The following is a 13,997-nucleotide window of genomic DNA, read 5'->3' as shown; positions in this document are numbered from 1 at the left end:
GGAGAGTGGAGTTTTCACTGGAGCAGTTTTGCTGGTGGAAATTGTGAGCCCATGGGGGTCCCATGCTGGAGCAGTCTGTTCCTGAAGGACTGCACCACATGGGAGGGACCTACACTGGAGCAATTTGTGTGAAGAGTGGGAGAAATCCCCGCCGTGAGGAGGAAGGAGCAGCAGAGACAGGATGTGGTGAATTGACCACAGCCTCCATTCCATGTCCCCCTGTGCACTGAGGGGTAGGAATTGGAGAAAAATGGAAGTTAAACCTGGGAAGAAGGGCAGGGTGGGGGAAGGTGTTTCAACATTTGATTCTATTTCTCATTATCCTACTTGGATTGAATTGGTAATACGCTAAACCGAGTTGCGCAGGTCAGGTCTGTTTTGCCCATGATGGTAACTGGTGAGTGATCTTTCCCTGTCCTTACCTTGACCCTTGGGCCTTTTGTTGAATTCCTTCTCCCCTGTCCAGCTGAGGAGGAGAGGGATAGAGCAGCCTGGGTGGGTGCCTGGCATTCGGCCAAGATCAACCTACCACACGTAGACAAAGACTATATCTGAGGGTATTTGGAAGAATTGCAACCTGTTTTTTCAAGGCAGTCCACACTGAATTTTCCGGTAGATTAATACAACATGGCGAGGTTCTTAAGATTCTGTTTCACTTGGTTATTAATTTAGGAAGAAAAATGAATCTTTCCTTGTTAATCAGTCGCTTGTCTGAAGTTTTTGAGCATTAGCGCTAAGAATCCTTAGGAACTCTTAGGAAACAGGCATAGTTTATAAACAAGTAGCATGTGTGAGCTCTTTGGTGACAGAACTGCCATTCCACTTCTGGTGAGGAGCTGTTCAGTCTTTAATTTTCAGTAAATAGTGGGAAGCTAGCAGCATTTAGGTGGTGAAAAAAGCTGAAGCATCTTTGTTCACTGTTGACGAGGGTTTCTCCAAAGACCCTGGTAACCTTTTGCACTAATGGCATACTGCTTCACATGCTGATGGCAGGAGACAGCACCCTCTCCACCGTGACCCATGTTACTGTGGGAAGGATCTTGTATTTTGTGTGAGATGGAGCATATGTATTGTTTCTTAAGTGGAAGATGAGACCCTCGTTTTCTGTATTAATTAGATGGACACTTAAGGTGTTTTTGTTGAGTTAGAATCTGAATTAACGTTAAAGAGTTACTGATTTCTTTATTGTGATATGCATATTTTTCTGGGGTTTGTTGTTTTATTTTTTTCTTGTAAAAGCATCTTATATTCGTTTTTTGTCAACAGTTAATTTTGGGACTGTGATGTGATTGTGGAGGGCAGGGATCAAAATGTTCTGAATTTCCTCTGTCAGCAGAAAAGCCTTAGGAAGGCTTAGGTACATATGGTTCGATGCACGTGTGTCAGAATTTCTGTTATCATGTACTTGATTTTGCAGTACCAAGTTTGCCCAATGTTTTCAACATAAAATCTAGTCTAATTTCTAGCAAATTGTTTGTGTTCATGTATGATTATGGGAACTTCCTATTGTGGAATTTGGTAAGTCAGTGGAATCAGAATGTTTACTGCAAGTTCTCCACTGCTGGAAAAGAAAAAAACATGGTAATTTTAGCTGCCTGTCTGTTTTCCGAGGAGCGAAAGAGCAGAAGAATGGCTTGTGCATTCTTGACTTCAGCCTGCAAATCTTGTTCTTGATTCATACATTCAGAATATAAAACTAAACAGAAGATAGGCAAAGATGATTAATCAGACATGTGCCTTAACGTTAAGCTTTGCTCGTGATTTAATGGATCTAAGAAATATATGGGGTTTTTTCTCATTATGTGGTATCATACAGTTTTTTTAATTCTTATCAGTTGTGAAAGGTAATTTTATTGAAATAAAATTTGTCGGATTTGCAGTTTGTGGCTTTATCTTGAAAATGAGGTTCAAGTGCAAGAATTAGAGAAGTTTCAGATGCACACTTGGGTCTCTGCAATTAAGGTCTGTGGTGGGTTGCGCATTACAGTGCAGTCTACTCTGATACCATTATAAAACTTTTTGAAGTATTTTTTTTTACTTTTGGATAGTTTTTAAAAAAATCCTTCTTAAGCTAAACTTAAACATTTTAATACCTTTGCAATGCACCACCAAATTACATGTTTTAGTTTTAAAAAAAAATCATATTTGTGAAAAGTTGTGATCTTGGATCTGTGATGATAACATGTTCTTTTTTGTTGCTGTTTTTCTTTCCATTCCTACAGGATGAAGCACATGAGAGGGATAGGTTCAGTGACTTGCTAATAAAACTGAGAGGTGTGTTGCATAGCCAAGCTGAAGTAAAACTAATTATTTCTAGTGCTGCTCTAGATGCAGATCTCTTTATTAGGTAGTTTAGATGTTGCCCAGTAATACACTGGAAGTACTTAAGTAAACTCTTAAATCTCAGTATACCTGCCCTGAGACTCATAGATCTTAACTGAACTGTACCAAACCATTCTGAATAGAGGCACGTGATAAATACACTTACAGTTACCAGCAGTAGTTGTTCCTTGTTTAGTTCTGCTTGATATTTCTTAACTATTTGCATCTACCTCAGAGGGAATTGTTGTTATCAATGGATATTCTGTAAATGCAGGGATGTCCTGGCCCCCTCCATGTTCAATTCAAGGAGGAAAAGGTTCTTAAAATGCTGGTCTGCATAGCGATAGAGACCCTAGGATTTACAAGAGCGTGATATCTATTAATATATTCTGGTAGATTCTAGTGCTGGCGTCAGAGATTGCTACAAGTTAGAGGATAAAACTCAGATAACTCTGTCTGTTCGTTTCAGAAATGCAGTCCTAGGCAAATTGGCAAGTTTTATGTTTTAATCATATTCTTCAGTTCGTTTAGAGTTTTCTACACAAGTCATTGGTTAATTTTAGGGGATGTTAATGAGAAAGTTATTTTTTCTTATTTACACATAAAAGTGTTCATTTCTGGTTTTCAATTTTAAATTGTTGCCTAGGAAAATAAGGCTTGCGGCTTGTTTAATATTTGGCAATGCTTTTTTGGAGGAGGAAAACCTCGTTGTAATTTTTGTGTGGCTTTCCAGTTTACTTTTTTTGCAGCTTCTCATCCTTTTAGATCAATAGATTTATTTTGGAAATTCTGGCTATTGTCTCTTTCTTCAGTTTGCCGCAGGGGTTATACTGTTATCGCGTACTGGACTTAACAAGTGAAAAGATGCTTTTTCCAATTTTGCTAATTTAAGAATTAAATAAGGAGGTTTAACATATTTTGTCTGTTAATACAATGAAAAATATTTGATTCTTCAGCAGTATAGCCGATGGAATCCTGACTGCAGAAACCAACATTTTTTAGTTGTGGGTTTCTGTTGAGCACAGAGTTTGTCATTAGTGTTAGAAGCTTCTAAAAATATGTGAACTGTAGCTTGTTCTTTCTGAAGGAAAGGTAAGTCCTAGGTGACCTGAACTTAGTTGTGGTAAGTGCTAAGTTGTGCTAAGGAACCAAAAATAGATACGAATTCTTCCTCTGTAGAAACATAATTTAATATCAATAAATAAGGTCTAGAAAACAGTGATGTTAAAAGAGAAATCAGTGTAAGTTCTTAGGAGACAAAGACCATGGGAAGTAGTCAGTAAAGAAAGCCAAAGTTGGCTGCAGTAGTTGAGGACATGGAGAGAAGTCCATCTCCACATACACTTCTCATGGAAGGAGGTAGTTGAATACAGACATGGTAGTCTGTTCATGGGATCTTACGCTAGAACTGTGTTAATTGCTCTTGTATTGACTAACTCAGGTGGCTTACACAGTGAATTCTTTTTTGTGCACCTAAACAAAAGTGACTATTTTCTTCTTCTCATTTGATAAAATTGCAGTAAATAAATGTCAATCTTACATCTCTTGCTATTAACACTTAATAGCATTGAAGACGTTAATGAAAAACAAGGTACGCACCTGGCTTTTCTTTTTTTTTTTTTTTTTTTGTTTTTGTGGCCCGGTCGCTTAAAGAAGATAAACTCAAGTGAAGATGCTCTTACAAGACTTTCCAAAGAATATAGTCTTTCATTAAATCAGGTCCTAATCATATTTAATTCACTTTCCTGTCCAGAAAAACTGTTTTTAAGAACTGATGTTCTTAAAGCAAAGCTTGGGAATATCTAATCTTTCATTAATTATTTCTGCTTTTAGTCCAAGGAAGACCTTTTAAAGTTAAAGAGATGTTTTTGGAGGACATTTTATGAAGCACTGGGTATACAAACAGAGATGGAGAAGCAGCAAGGTTGGTGGACTTGTTAATTGTTCTGGCTTGACAATGGGTCTCATTGATTGATTGACTGAACAACAAGTAAAATGATTCTCTGTTAAAATTCTAAGGTCAGATTGTTAAATGAGGCATGATTAGCACGTATCTTTAAAACTCTGTGTTTACATTGCTGATGTAAATTGTGATTGAAAAAAGTATTTTTACTTTCAGTAGTTATAGTCTTACTTCTTTCAGTTGATAAATGTTTTATTTTTCCTAATTATTATGAAGTAGAATTACATACATGCGTGGGCTTTGCCCACATGAACACTATAGAAACATAAGATACAATATGCATACAATATGCTATGAACATTTTTAAGTGCATTCTTCAGACATGGATGCATTTAACATATTTAGGTCAAGGAGTAGTAGCACACTTGAACCAAATATAGGAGGTTCTTTTCTATTGATTAAATATTTGGGTATATTGATCACAATATTTGAGAAGTTTTCCTGACAGCTGAAAGGAATTATTCTCATGAGTATTAAAAATAATTTTTGAAAGGCCAACCCCAGAGCTGTAACATACAGTCCTAACTACACATTTATCATGGTGCTCAGCTCTGATCCCCATGGCTAGAAAAGCTCCACTGGGGCACTGATGGCTTCTACTGTTTCTTTCACTGGTGCACAAAAATCAGTTGGTATGTGCAAGAGTTACATCACTGCTCTTTGGCATTTCACTTCTGGAGAAAGATCTGGATTGAGAATTGTGTAGAAGTTACTTATTAATCTCATTTGAATGCAGCAAGTTGCAGGCTTCATGGGGTTAAGCAACCTTCTGACCTTGTTCTTATAGCAGATTTTTGCAGTGGTGCACTTTGGGTGTCCTTAATCATGGACTTTGTATTGGACTGGTAACAGTGTTCTACATTAAATAAGAGGTCAAATAGTTTTAACTTTGTGATTAGATATCGCTATTTTTTTTAAAACTGAAATTAGTGGATAATTAAGATGACTGCAAAACTTTTCATGGAAATCCTTTTTGTATTGTAGAAGAAAAGCAGCAAAGCACTCTTACTGAGTGGTGTTCTGCTCGAGAAAGTTATAGTAAGCTGGAACCTGAGAGACCAAGATTTGTCCCAAGGACAACTGAAGAGTGTAATCTGTTGGGTGATGATGGTGCCACAGTATTTAATCAACTGGTAAGTTTTTCCTTTTGTTGGGAGATGGGTGTAAATCTGCTTTAAAAACTGTTTTCTGAAGATACTACTCCTGTAGAATTTCTTGAAGAATATTAACATACTTTATAGATGATTTTTTTTTTAATTATCAAAAACTTCTCTAACTAAAGTCTGCTTTTCACTTACAATGGTTTGTACACAACTTTTCTTCAGCGTAAATGACCAAACTACCATTGATTAAAGTACTTGCATGATGCAATAAATGCATTAACTGGTGCCTGAATGCTGGATTTCTGATTGTTACTTGGAAAAGCAACTGTTCCATTTTTTCATGTGTAATATATGAGAATAAAGGTAAATCTTGGAAGACATCTATCTTTCAGCACTGTTTTTTCTCTTCAGACTGAAAAAGATGCGAATTGCCTTGAACTATGGTCAATAAAAGAAATGGATTCTTGTCTGTCTGACATCTGGTTGCATAAAGATATTGATGCCTTTGCTCAGGTGTTCCATATCAATTTAGCTGAAAATGTCAGTGGTAAGTCTATCATCTTATTACATAAGAAAAAAAAACCAGTAACAAAATGACTTTAACTTCTGTGGCTGCTTTGTCTCCAGGTTCAAACGTTGTTAGGTTTGAATTCTGATGCCTATTGGAAAAGTGAATAGCATTAGCAGAATTAATGCATTGTTTAGTTATTTTTTGGTTTGTGCTTGTTTTGAAATATTAGCAAATGCTGTGGTGTGTCTAAAGTAGTGTTAAATTCATATGAACTGAGTGGTGGGATGAAGTCAGAAAACAAATTCTGTCTGGCCTGGATTTTAAAAATCATGTAAGCCACATTCACAGCACCTTTAGGTGAAAAAGAAAGAATGTTTTTCTTTGGTTTGCTGGTTTATTTGTTCATTTATTTATTCATTTGTAATTCTCAGCTGATAATAGGCACAGTGAAACCAGTGCAACTGCACGAATGATTGCTTCAGGGAGAGGCTTTTTGAGTCAAGTAGAGCAGCTGATCAGTATGGGAGCAAGTATCCACTGCAAATCCTCTAATGGCTGGTAAAAAACAAACAGGCAAACCAAAGCATAGATTTGTCAGTATACAAATGAGAAAGAATTTTCTTTAACATTTAAACTAATTGCTAACTTAACAGGCTACTGTAAGCAATAGTAAATTTTGACATTCGAAACATATTTGAACTTCTGTTTATCACATTGTATTCCTGAAATTATAAATTGAATTCAGAGTCTTAGGCTGTGTGTCTTTTGAAGCAAGAAGTTTAAAAAAGATTTCTGTGTACTCTTTCAGGATGGCTGTGGACTGGGCTAAGCACTTGGGAGAGACAGAGGTGGTTGACTTGTTGGAATCCTACAGGTAAGCTACAACGACTTTGTAGAAACAGTTGAAGGGAAATGTTGAAGAGAAATTTGCATTTTGGCTTCTAATCAGAACAATTTTTAGCTTTTTGTGCCTTTAAGTCTGACCTAAATAGCAGGATTTATTTGAGACCAGGAATGTTTCAAAACCATGCTTTTTAAAAAATGGTGTTTGTAGTCAGTGTATTTCTTTGATTATGTTTGATTATTGATTTGCACTTGATTATATGCAAATCCTAGGATAAGTATAGTTAGAGTGGTAGAGACTTCTTTCATATTTTTTTTTTATCATTTTGATGAGGGCATTGCTATCATGATTATATGTCTAGGCAGGAAATGAGTCTAGTGACTTAGATAAATAGAGATAATGATTCTACTATGTACCATTTTAATTTCAGATGCTTATTTAGGAAACAAACCTGTTGTGGTTTTGTCTATACATTGTTGTCCATACATAGTAGCCATATGAAAGAAATTCAGTAGAAGTGACATTTATACTAGGTCATTCAAGAATTGGTTTCTGATTAACGTACAGTTACAGTTCAGTTTGCAGTCATTTTGCAGAGACTAGTATTTTTAGAACACTTTTTAGTGTAGTTTCCACTTGCATAGTACCTACTTATGGGAGGAAAACATTTGGGAAAACATTGCTTTGAAATACTTTTTATTTAACAGGTAAACAAGTAGTGTCTTTATACTTTGAGTTCTGACACTTTGCTTATGGCTGTGTTTCAATAAAGAGTAAGAACTGAAAGTTATGCTAAAAATTGAAGTTTCATGCTTTGTTGGATTGCACTTAAACCAGTGAACAGAAAGAGTATTTTGGAGGTGCTGTTCTGCTACACTTGAAAATTAAAATTGGAAAGGAGTAGTCTTGTTGGTGTTGATCTAAGCTTAGTTGGTGGCTGAATGCAAACCTGAAACAAACAGCCTTGATTCTGGTCTGGTCTGGCATTTTTCTATTTGCTTCAGCAGGTTTTGGAAATCTGGATGAAAGCTCCCTGGTCTGAGCAAGTGCTAGTGAGCTTAGCGCAGAGGACAGAGAACTACTGACAGCTTATCATCACAGTTTTGATGAAAAGGTGGATCTGGACCTCATTATGCACTCACTTCATAACATCTGTCATAGTTGTGAGACCGGTAAGTATAAACACACACTCCCAGCCAATGATTGTACTTTGAGCCTTTGATGAATCCTGCCCCTCTTTTGGAAACACTACATAGGTAAAACCTTCCAAATACTACTCTGCACAGTACTGATGGATATTTTAAGCGAATTTGCTGCTTAACTCTGCAAACCTGCTTCTCTTTCAGGAGCGATTTTAATATTTCTTCCTGGATATGATGAGATAGCTTGAGGGACCGCATTCTTTTTGATGACAGGAGATTTGCTGACCATGCGCACAGGTAAAGCCTCTATGGTTGAGGTTTTCACTGTGTCTTCCAAAAACACTTAAATGTGCATTAGATATCAGGTTTTCATGCTTCATTCAAATACTCTGACTTTGGATCAGAAGAAAGTCACCTCCTGCTGTGCGCAAGATAGTACGTTTTAGAGGACTTTGTCAGATATTGTATTAATCTCTTTTGTCTTTGCTTTTAACTATAGTTCTGGTTGTTTTAATTGCAGATTCTTTCTACAAATACAGCAGAAACCAGCATAACAGTCAATGATGTGGTATTTGTTATTGGCTCAGGCAAGGTGAAAGAGGTATGAGTGGTTAAAACCTTCTGTGACAAGTAAACTTCCTAGTGTTATTCTAACATATGTAATAGGTAAATTTTAGAGTACTATTTTCTTATAGTAGGCTGACAGCTAGTGCATGTCAAGTAACAAAGATCACAGAAGTTTTGACATTCTTTTCATGACAAATACTGTAAATAATTAGCTGTTAATAAACCTTGTAAAAACTATTGTAGATTGAAATGTTGATGCATTTTACAGTTTCTGTTAGGTGTTTTAAAATGAGTCCATCTGTTTAGACTGCCATATTCCTGAGACTTAAGAGAGCACTGGGAATTCCCTTTGTCCTACTGTTGTGTCAAGTCGAAATCAAATCCATTAAGTTTTTAAGTATTGCTTATGTTGTGTTGAATGCCCATTCCCAAATGACGTGTGAAGGAAAGGAGAGATAGTATGATGAGGCAGTTTTAGACCTATGTCTTTGAAAATGAAGTTGGATTTCATAGGGCAGATACATGCCAAATTTCTAAAGTTCCTGTCTTTTTCTGTGACTTTGCATCAAATGTAAGAAAATAAGGATGTGCTTTCCAAGTGAGACAAAGAAGAAGACATTAATCAATACAAGAACATATTTTTTCCTGGTTTGTGATAATTCAAAATACAGTCCATCTATTTTATTGACTCAAAATTACCTACTGAGACTACAAAGAAAACTTCAAGTTAGGAAACCATAGCACAAAGATAATGCAAAACGTGTATTATAAATTCAATCGAAAGGAGGTAGTTCAGAGCATACCTCTGTGCCAGAAGCTGCTGGTGTTTGTTAAAATTATTTTTTCTATTTTTTAAAGAATTTCTCTTAAAAGCTTATTAATAACTTCTTTATTTCATGTATCATGGTTAATCATGGTTTTATGTTCCTTGCTCTGCTTTTATAGAAGTCTTTTGATGCACTGAGTTGTGTTATAATGCTGAAAATGGTGTGGATTTCAAAAGCCAGTGCTATCCAGAGAAAAGGCAGGTAATAAATGCTTGAGATTTGTTTTTATTTTGCAGATTTCAGCCGTCCTGTATGTTAAGAGTGAAGTGCAAACCTATAGCAGCCAACTATTCCCCAGCCAAAACAACTGGGTAATATTTCTAGGCTAGTCCAGTATCATGTCGAACAATGGCTAATACTTCTTCTCTGCAGTAAATAAAGAGTCAGCATGTATTTTCTTGGAGTAATTTCCCAAGATACAGAAAAGCAGCCCTCAAGAATGTCCCAGAACTTACATTAGGTCCAGGTTGTTGTTCCCCCATGAACTGAATTGCTCTTTCTGCCACGTAGCACCAGCATGCAAAGTTGTTTGTCCGTGGGTAAAGGACTGCCTGCTGCTAGTTTTTAATTGATACCCTGGCGTCCCTTCTTTAGAAGTGACACTGAGCAGTGATTCCTTATTGACCATCTCCAAAGTACTCATAGATATTCAGACTTTGCATATTCATCAGGATGCTCAGGATCATACTCCTGTCAGCACCGTGAGGGCTGAGAAGTTACGTGTGTAGATAGCAACAACTGCCTGTAATGTTGTCATTATCCTCCAGGTTTCTGAGCATGAACTGTGAGCATTTGCTGTCTCTGTTCCTTCGTTCACACGTTAGGGTCTTCATTCTACCATTTACATCTAGACTTCCATTTACCCTTTTCACTTTACCCGAGCTTTGTGGATGCCAGGGAGTATGATATTGCCGCTTTGTTCCTACTTCTTTAATTATTTTGGAGGCAAAGTGTGGGCCTCTGTCTGAGTCTATTACTTCTGCTAGTCCGTAGCGGGGGATTATCTCTTCTAATAGTATTTTTACTACTGTTTGTGTAGTTGGCCTGGAGGTAGGGAATGCCTCTACAAAGTGAGTCAAGTGATCTATTATCACCAATAAGTGTTTATACCTTCCTACTTTAGGCAAATCAGTAAAATCAATTTGAATGTGGGAAAACGCTCTATGTGCCAATTCCCGTCCCCCCATTTCCCTTTGTCTCCATTGCCTCTTGTTGACCCCTTGACAGGTTAGGCATTGTTGTGTTATTTGTTTAGCTAAGGTGTGCATCCCCATACAAGTGCATTTAATTGCAAATTGGTCTATTAATGCCTGGGTACCCCAATGTGTTTTTGTGTGAATTGCTTCCAGGATTTTTCAAGCCACTGACTTTGGGAGTACCTCACGGCCATCTGGTAATTCTTTTCTATTTCCCTTCTCTATGATCCCCATTTCTCTTAGTTTTTCCTGCTCCTTTTCGGTGAACACCAATATCTGGATTGGTCCGTGTAGTATACAATACTTCTTGTTGGGATTCTCGCAAGTGCAATTTATTCCACACATCCCAAAATCTTTCCAACAGTCGTGACAACGTTTGCCCTCTAAATCAGCTGCACAATCGGGGCAGTCTTCCCTAACCCTTTTGGTAATTACAGTTTCTTTTAACACTCTAAGAGCCGCATTTTTGGCCTCTTGATCAGCGACATTGTTTCCCCTTATTTGGTTACATATCCCCCTCGGGTGGCCTTTTACATGAACTACAGCGATTCCTTCAGGCAACCTTAAAGCTCTCAGTACTCTCCTAATTAAAGCCTCACGAATTAATCCCTTTCCCTGTGAATTAATCAAGCCCCTTTCTTCCCGTATCTTTCCAAATGTATGTATTACCCTTTCCAAATGTCTGTATTATAAGCATATTTTGAGTCTGTATAAATGGTTCCAACCTTTCCTTTTAACAGCTCTAAGGCCCGTAATACTGCATATAACTCACAAGCCTGTGCCGACCACCCTGAGCTTAATGGCCCTGATTCTATTATCTTCAAAGTTTTTCCGTCAATTACAGCATAACCTGATTTTCTTTTTCCATCTATTACTCGAGACGATCCATCCACAAATAATTTCTCACCATCTTCTAGTTCTTCTTCCTCCAAATCAGGCCTTATCTTTGTCTGTTCTTCAAGAACTTTTAGGCAATCGTGTGTCAAGTTTTTGCTAGGTTCTCCATACAGAAACTGAGTAGGGTTTGGGAGGGAAGTGGTTTCTAAGCTTAATTTTGGTGAAGAAATCAGGATTCCCTCATATTTTAGGAGCCTAGCATCTGTGATCCATTTCTCTGCTTTTTGCTGTAACACTCCTCGAATGTTGTGGGGAGATAGTACATGTAATTCCCCTCCAAAGGTCATTTTTACTGTTTCCTCTACTAACAGTGCTGCTGCAACTGTTGTTTGTAAACAAGTGGGCCAACCCCTAGATACTGGGTCTAGCAGTTTTGATAAAGAAGCCACTGGTTTTTTCCTCCCTGCCCAATCTTGAGCTAATAGTCCGTATGCTGTACCATCCTTAATGTTTACAGAAAGATAAAAGGGCCTTTTTAAATCTGGAAGACTGAGAACCGGTGCATTTACTAATTCTGCCTTAAGGTCCTGTAGTTTTTCCTCATCTTCCTGAGTCCACCTAAGCAAGCCTTCTTTTGTTAGTTTCTCATATAGGAATTTTACTTTCCCGCTAAATCCCTCTATCCATTGTCTACAATACCCAGATGATCCTAGCAGCTGTCTAACCTCCCGCTTCGTCCTTGGCCTTGGCATAGCCAAGATTCCCTTAACCCTTTCCCGGTCTAATTTCTTCATTCCTTGACTCAGTCTATGTCCGAGATACTTCACCTCTTTTTCCACAAATTGTAGTTTGGATTTTGACACTTTGAGTCCTTTCAGGCTTAGAAAATTGAGTAATCTCATACTCTCTTCCCTGACAACTTCCTCTTCTTTTCCAGCTATTAACAAGTCATCTACATTCTGAATCAGGACAGCCCCTTCTCTCAACTGAAAACTGTAAGTAACTGCTCCAGTGCCTGGCCAAATAAATTAGGGGACTCTGTAAACCCTTGTGGGAGTACCCTGTGGGTGTCTGGGTCTTCCCATTCAAAGGCAAAATAGTCCCTACAACTCTCTTTGAGGGGACATGCCCAAAATGCATCCTTTAAATCTATAACACTATACCACTGATATTCGGGGCCTAACTGACTTAATGAAGTATAAGGGTTAGCTACTACCGGGAATCTTTCTACAGTCCTTTTGTTCATTTCTCGTAAATCATGTACCAAACGGTATTTCCCATGGGGTTTTTTAACAGGAAGGATAGGAGTATTAAAATGGGACATGCAGGGTTCTAATAACCCTTGTGCTTTTAATCTTTCGATTTCAGGTTTGACCCCTTTCCTTCCTTCATTTGAAATTGGGTATTGCTTAACTCAAACTGGGACTTCAGGATTCCTTAACATTACTTCAAAGGGCTTTATGTCCAGTCGGCCCGCCGTTTCTGGGGTATACCATACTTCAGGGTTAATTTTCTATTCGTCCTCTACCCAAAGAGAACATAATTTAATAGTAGCTTTTTGTCATTTATGTCAATTTCAATTCCTAATTCAATCATCAAATCTCGTCCCAGTAAGTTATAGTCAGCTTCTGGAACGAATAGCAGTGACCCTATACCTATTTTGGAGCTGGTTTCAAAAATCACGTCTTTAATTACAGGCACTTTTGCCCCAACTACCTGTATTGTTTCTCTTGGTAATTTACACCCTGAGGGAAGGGTTTGAACCGTTGATCTCTCGGCTCCTGAGTCCACAAGGAACTCCTATTCTTGCTGCTGGGGACCAAGTCTCAGTTTTACCAGGGGCTCTGTTCTTTCCTGGGTCCCCAGCAAATAGAGCCCCTGACTTCCTCAATCTTCCTTGAATTGCTTTTCATCTGCCAACCTTTTTCTGCATTCCCGCCGAAAATGCCCTCTCTTACCACAATAAAAGCAGCTTCCCTGTCCACCCTCCTTTTCTCTTCTCCCTCCTTCCACCCTCTGGCCGCTCAGCTTACTTCCCTGGAACCGATGAGGCGTTCCCTTCTGGCCTTCACGTACCACAGCCATCGTTACTCTCGCTCCTTTCCTCTGTCCTTCTTCCTCTCTCCGGACATACACTTTCTGACCTTCCTGCAACAACTCTTCCAGGCCTCTACCGTGCCAATCCTCAATCTTTTCCAACTTTCTCCTAATGTCAGGCCAGGACCTGGCCACGAATTGGGCCTTTAACAACATCTGTCCTTCCGGAGTGTCAGGGTTTACTCCGGAGTACAGCTGAAAAGATCTCCGGAGCCGTCCTAACCATTCCATGGGATCCTCATCTTTCTTTTGACTCTCACAAAAAGCTTTATTCACGTTCTGCCCCTTAGGAACTGTCATGGTTGGACACTGGCGCAATGCCAGCGCCCCCATGAAAATACACCTTCCCAAATAAATGCTGTGAGATGTTATCAGGAACAGAGCAGAGCAGGCCCAAGCTTAGTAACAAAGGGAAAAAAAAACTTTATTAAACTACTACTACACAAGACACACAGACTAAATCCAGGATGAAGACCTTTTAAAACACACACCCCTCCTCCTCACAATTTCCAAAACACCCCCTATGAAACATCACCCGGGATTCCTGATCAAATTACCACCCTTCAGATAATTAATACTCAAACTATC

General features: G+C 38.3%; 1 long non-coding RNA gene across 2 annotated transcripts; it reads left to right on the top strand.

The window, feature by feature from the left end:
* The first annotated feature begins 6,705 nt into the window (after positions 1-6,705).
* LOC128822228 (uncharacterized) lies at positions 6,706-8,477 on the top strand. Of its 2 annotated transcripts, none has more exons than XR_008441405.1 (4): positions 6,706-6,773; positions 7,748-7,915; positions 8,090-8,182; positions 8,406-8,477. It is a non-coding gene; the product is annotated as an uncharacterized LOC128822228 (long non-coding RNA). The 2 variants fall into 2 exon arrangements; XR_008441404.1 differs by having other exon boundaries at positions 6,713-6,773; positions 7,751-7,915.
* Positions 8,478-13,997: the final 5,520 nt, after the last annotated feature.

This window comes from Vidua macroura, chromosome Z (genome assembly GCF_024509145.1).
Source record: "Vidua macroura isolate BioBank_ID:100142 chromosome Z, ASM2450914v1, whole genome shotgun sequence".
Classification (NCBI taxonomy): domain Eukaryota; kingdom Metazoa; phylum Chordata; class Aves; order Passeriformes; family Viduidae; genus Vidua; species Vidua macroura.
This window is presented reverse-complemented; position numbering and strand designations above follow the sequence as displayed.